We start from the raw sequence: 7,003 nt of genomic DNA, 5'->3' as shown, positions 1-7,003 counted from the left end.
AAAAAACCTGATTTTTAATAGTGAGGATATAGAACATATATGTAAGTGTATTTTCTATTGATTGGATAGGAGCAGAAGATAAGGCATACAGGACAGGGAGGCATTGGAACTGGCATAAGTAAATTGGCTACTTTTTGAATAAAAAAATGGTCAGTTTTACTGGCAGATATAAACTCTACTGGCATCTTAAATAAGAAGTTTTTTTTTTTTGTTTCAAAAAACCTGATTTTTAATAGTGAGGATATAGAACATATATGTAAGTGTATTTTCTATTGATTGGATAGGAGCAGAAGATAAGGCATACAGGACAGGGAGGCATTGGAACTGGCATAAGTAAATTGGCTACTTTTTGAATAAAAAAATGGTCAGTTTTACTGGAAGATCTAAACTATCCTGGCATCTTAAATAAGAAGACAATATAGGCAAGCCTAGGTTACCCTCTTATTTTGTGAAGAACTGCAGCCTTTCAGGCAATTGAATCACATGACAATTATTTTTGTGTGACAATGCATGTCCTTCTATATTTTTGCTATTGCAATGAATATGCAGATTTGTAGATTTACCACTAGAGGGAGCCCTGTTTTTACTCAGCTTTCTCCTTTTACATTAACTAAATACACTCCGACCATAGTAAAACAAAAAGTTCTCAGATTATAGCATTTGTCTTCCCCAGCTAATCAGCCACATCCAGAGAAGAAAAGTCTGTCTAGAGACCGTTAGCTGCAGCGATGGCTGCTGCTATCTGTGTGGGAGCAGAGGTCTCTCCGCAGCAGTCTGGCACACTGCCTCTGCGTCACAGCTGGAGCTTTTCAATCAGCATTGGGGTGTGTTGGACCACAGTAGAGAGGTCACTGCACAGAACTCCAATGCATACATATTTTTAAATGTTTTTGTCTAAGAACACTGCAAGTACTAAAAAATATCTGATGATCCTGCCAGAAATGCAGTCAACTCCTACCTACCTGTAATATATTGGCAGCAATGTCACTGCTGCACTGAAATCCCAATCAGTGTCGTCAGTTCTGCCTGAGTTCTCTGCTAGACTATGTCTGCACATTCCCCTCTCCTCACCTCCATAATTCCCCATTGTTTACTCTCTCTCTGCGCTCGCTCCTCTCCCTTGCATGCTGCCTGCTGTTTCTACCCTTCTCTCGCTATTTAGGTGCAGCAGTGGCAGTGTCGTCAGTTAAAGCAGAACTCCAGGTAAAAATTTTATTAACCCAAGCAGTGGGGCTACCCCTGCACTGCAAGGGTTAAGTGCTTATTTCAAGGGTCAAAAATAAAAAACATTATACTCACCTGGAGCCAGCTTGCTCTTAAGGTGCCCATACACTGTACAATTATCGTATGAGAATCGCAGGAAATCCCGCGATCGTACGAGAATCGCAAAGTGTATGGAAGACGTGCAACCGTTTCTACTGTACGGTCGCAGGTCTTCCGTCGAACAAGCAGGCTGGAAAACCCGCCGGGAATCGTACGATTCTCGGCGGGTTAGTGGCCTGCTTGTTCGACAACTGCTGAACGGGCCGGTGTGCGCACGCGCACACTGCCCGTTTGCAGTCATCGCAAGCCGCCCCTCATTGTAGTCATCAGAAGCGATGATCGCAAGTACGATCTGCTTGTCCAAGATAGGCAGATTGTACGTTTTTTTAATTACTTTACAACCCTCGCAAGTCAAAAGTCTTGCGAGGGTTATAAAGTGTATGGCCACCTTTAGACTGGTCCCTGAAGCCTCTCTCTCCCTCTGCTGCAGAGGTATAGGGTCCTGTGAGTCATCACGTTCTATACACAGAGTACAGAACGTGAGGATGTCAAGGGGACAGGCTGGAGGGAGTGGTGTCACAACTGGCCAGCTCAGAGGATTGGGCGAGTATAACTTTGTAACTTTGTAAAACATAAATTATGTAAAAAAATTTATAAAAGCAACCCCTTGTGGCACAGCAATTAAGAAGTATTTTGTGAGTACAGGTACCCACAAAACTATGTATATTGTAAGTAGGCTATTTAAGCCATACCCAATATTTAGTACAATATAGTCACATAAACGTTTTCCCGTGGTACGGTCCATACACTTCATATCTTCATCGCTCCCTCTCATTTTAAAGATGGGCGTTATGGAACTCTGGGTAAAAGTGGGGTACACAGGTAAGCAGGTGGGTTTAAAGGCACTACTCTTAGGTATCCTGAAATGACTGGCTTACTGTGCACAGTGGGTCAGAGGATATGACACTCTTATTGTGTTAAACCATGTTGTAAATTTGGTATCCCCCCCAGAGGTAACTTTGGAGCTTTAAACTTCTTGGTGTACCTCATCAAAAATAATGAAAAATCATGGCTTGATGTATACAGTATGTAGGGGGTACAGTTTCCTGGATAAGCTGGAAATGTAGGCAACATTGTAAAATATTCTCGGATGACTAGACGGTGGCTCATAGATTGACAGTGTAGGAGGTACATTTGTGGATTTACAGCAGCAAAATGTGAAATCTGGTATAATCTAAGGTAAATAGCTTCCATCTACAGTGCAGGTGTTGGGTTGATCTAAGGGTTGGTGGTGGCTTTTTCTTACAATACTGCAGATACTGTTATGAGATACTATGCATAATTTAGTAGCTTGGGACACACTTTTATCATCTAATAGCATGAGCCAATAAAAACCCTGGGAAAGGATATGCTCCAGCTGTAAGAGAAGGGCAAATTTCTTTAGGCTCCATGAAGCTGCCGCTAGTCATCAATGGGTTAATCATAGCCATAGGGCAGCTACTTTTAAATATGCTAATTTTGTCAATTCACCATGGACTTGCTAGTCATAAAAGAGTTAATCATTCACATGCACATCTGGTAGCCTCTGTTTGCAGTCAAGTTAGCCAATTGTGTATTAATAACTGTTTGGTATTTTAAAAAACTAAGTGCCCATTCACACCATTACGCTGTGGTTACGCACATTACATGGGTATGTGCGCTACAATGCTGTTCTTTGAAAATGGTAACCCAATGCACCTCAACAATGCACGTGCACTGCAACACATTTCAGAAGATCACAAGGCACAGTGTCCTCTGTGGGTTTTTTAAAAATGTTTTAATGCATTGCAGAGTAGTGTGGCGTGAATGGGCCCTAAGAAGCAGCTTGAGAGAGTGTACAAAGCAATACACATATGTGCACGCTGCTCAGGGATAGAAAAACCATAGTACACTACACTAAATAATGTGTGTAACCTATTTTTGGCGTGTACAGAACTTACTAAGTACTGTACACTCCAAACGTATACTGTTTTATATTATAACTCCTGTATCTCTAAGTGCCACTTAGAGATACAGGAGTTATAATATAAAACAGTATACGAATGGATATTGGCAAGCCCCTCTGAGGAAGCTCTGATTGTAGGGTGAAAGCGCGCTAAGACAAGAACGCGTGGAGTTCCTGTCTGTCCTGCTGGACATTCTGCCAATTTTTTCACTCATGTGAAAAAGCCGCAGAGAGTGACAACTGCGAGCAGTTGTGGACAGCCGCAGAGAGTGACAGCCTGTCATAGATATGTACAGGCTTCCTCTCTGCATTGATGTGTACAGGCTTCCTGTCCGCACTGTCACAGGTTAAGGTTTTTTTTTTTTCACAACAAAGTCAACTGGAAGATGACTACAATGAGTAAACATTAGAAAAAAATGGCATGTAGCCTGGACTATCTGATTACATGCTCCCACATATTGAGGCAAGGGTTCTTGATGTTCTCCTTGTGGGCACTCCTTGTCAGTATGTCTTTCAAATTCTGCTAATGAGACATAGTTCAGAGAACACTTGGGATTCAGTTAGTGCATTGATCCAACAATATATGTTTTGGACACCTGCAGGGATGAACTACATGTCTCCAGAAGAGTTTGGCTGTGGTGACCTTAGCTGGCACCACAATAGCAAATTTGGAGAAGTGATTCAAGAACACTAGAGCATAATGAGGCCCAGAAGAAGTTTTGGCGATAGTCAGGAAGTCTAAAGTCCGTAGTTCGAATGGCTCTCCGGTTACAACCAAAGGATGGTGTACTCTATCTTCCTCTTGTGAATGACACAGTTTGGACACTTCTGGCAGGCTTTATGCACCCAGGTAAGTAGCACAGAACAGTAGAGGTATCTCTGAATATGTTTTTTGGTATGTTAAGTACTTACCTGGCCCCCTTGTATGATGTAATATTAGGGAAACTAAAAGAGTTGTGTCCTGACCAATGTGGTGTGCAAAACTGTGCAAGGCCAGAAGACTGGAAATGTGTAAAGTATTATATTCCCAGATGCCAGGCAATATCCAAGGGTGTAGGGGGTGTCCCTAGCTATCTCACCTCGACAGGAATCTAATTCCTAATGCCAAGCCTAACTCTCCCTCACAAGCAGGTCCCTACCTGTACAACTCACACTATGGGTGCACCAAACATGACACAGAAGGGTCCATATAAAACTCCTCTGTTACAGAGATGGCCACCCAAATCTCAAGATGCAGGGACACAGTATAAAACAATAATCAGATATTTGGGGATGGGATACAGTATAAAACACTGTACCAAAGCAATCTGGGTCGGTGACCAGCCGCAATCAGGCAACGGCGACCCTCTATTCAGGCATATTAAGGCCCAAGCGAGCGGCCCTCTAATATTGACAGTGATGGGATACAGTATATGACACTGATCAGGGATGGGATACAGTATTAAACACTGATCAGATATACAGTGATGGGATACAGTATAAAACACTCATCACGGGATGGGATACAGTATATAAAACTGATCAGATATATGGGGATGGGATACAGTATAAAACATTGATCAGATATATAAGGATGTGATACAGTATAAAACACTGATCAGTTATACATGGATGGGATACAGTATAAAACACTGACCGGATATACTGGGATGGGATACAGTATAAAACACTGATCAGACATACAGGGATGGCAAACAGTATAAAACACTGATCAGATATACAAGGATGGTATACACAGTGACGGAACTACCGCCGGTGCCGGGGCACCGGGGCCTAAGGCTGTGGGGGGGCCCAGTGGGGTCCGGTCCTGGGCTCCCCCACAGCCTCAGTGGGGTCCGGTCCTGCTTTTTTTGGCAGTGCACGGTCCGGGTGTTCGAACACCAGGGCGCCGCACTGCCGACGGGCTTCTCACGGAGGGGGCGGGTCCTTTGACTCACCTCCCCTTCCGGCCGCGTCCATAGTAGCATGCGGCGGGAGGGGAGGTGAGTCACAGGAGGCGTGTGTGTGTCACAAGCCCCGCCCCCCTGCAGGCTGTGGTGTATAGCCTCCTTTACCCCTGTTTAATGCTGACGATAGCGCTCCATTATTGGAGGAGAGTGGATCATGTGACGTTGACACTGCCCATGACGGAACTCTCCTCTCTGCCTTTTTTTTCCACTTCAATGTAGATAGTTCTAATCATTTCATTATTATATATGGACTTGTTTTATAACTTTCCATTTGTTTGTTTTTTAGGTGCACACACGTGTTTCAGATGCTTTCTCCAACGGGTACGTTTCCACATAACTCTTTCCTTTGTACAATATAGCATTCATGATGCTGATAGGAAAGTTAGAAACATGAGCAGCAACAGACACCCCCTTCCCCTCCGTCCAAGCTAGTCCCTTAAGGAAAGGTTTGGATTCAGAGAAGCAATGAGATTTTTTTTGGGGGGGCTAAAATGCTTTGAAAGCAAACATTATTGTAGACTATAAAAAGCCCAAAGTCAGATTTCCAAAAGATACAGTATCTAAACCCGAGAATACAAATGGAATATATTTCGGTTTGCCATGCCCTACAAGTCACGGCTGCATTAGTTATTTCCCTTTTAGACTTTGTACGTTGGCAGCAAAAACAAACAAAAAATACTTTTGCCAAAAATGTTGAGTCCTTTTTGTAACTTCCTATGCATGGACACCTGAAACAATGTTATCAGCTTTCCCAGCTATTTTCCGTGAACTACAGAACACCCTCCTCCTGTGTAATGGAGATAAGGAGAGGAGGAGGTAATACACAAACCCTAAAACATCTCCTGTGTATCCAGGGGCGGACCTACCGCCGGTGCAGCCGCCCCGGGGGCCTGAGCCCAAAGGGGGGCCCAGTATCCAGTTTCGGATGATCCGACACTCCCGGCGCAGAGATGAAGGGGGCCCGCCGGTCGCCGGATACTGAGGAGGGAGCCGAGAATAAAAAAAGCCAGCAGACACTGCAGGAGGCAGCCATGGGCCTCGGCCGTGAGGACCAAGCAAGCTGCCTGTGTACACGGACGTGCTGTCTGAGATGCACACACACACAGGGGTGGTTCTCTGTATTTTGTAGTGCTATATAGCAGGTCCCATTCATTTTTTTTGGGGGGGGGGGCCGGAAAAAAAATCTTGCACCAGGGCCCTTTGTTCTCTAGGTCCACCACTTGGTATACAGTATAAAACACTGATCAGATATACAGTAATGGGATACAGTATAAAACACTATTCAGATATACAGTAATGGGATACAGTATAAAACACTGATCAGCTATACAGTAATGGGATACAGTATAAAACACTGATCAGATATATACGGGGATGGGATACAGTATAAAACACTGATCAGATATATACGGGGATGGGATACAGTATAAAACACTGATCAGATATACAGGGATGGGATATAGTATAAAACACTGATCAGATATACAGGGATGGGATACAGTATAAAACACTGACCAGATATACAGGGATGGGATACAGTATAAAACACTGACCAGATATACAGGGATGGGATACAGTATGAAACACTGATCACGGGGATGGGATACAGTAGGGATACAGTAGGGATGTCCCGATACCGATGCTAGCATCAGAATCGGGCCCGATACTGGGCATTTTGACCTTACCTCGCCGAGCGTCGCGTCACTGCTGCTCCAGTGGGCGGCGCTCCGAGCGGGGTCATCTAGCAGTCTCCGGGTCCTAATTTAGGTGGCGGGAGACTGCCAGATGACCCCGCTCGGAGCGCCGC

Source organism: Nanorana parkeri, unplaced genomic scaffold (genome assembly GCF_000935625.1).
Source record: "Nanorana parkeri isolate BGI_ZX_2015 unplaced genomic scaffold, ASM93562v1 scaffold621, whole genome shotgun sequence".
Taxonomy (NCBI): domain Eukaryota; kingdom Metazoa; phylum Chordata; class Amphibia; order Anura; family Dicroglossidae; genus Nanorana; species Nanorana parkeri.
The sequence above is the reverse complement of the archived record's forward strand: the minus strand, read 5'-3'. Positions refer to the sequence as shown.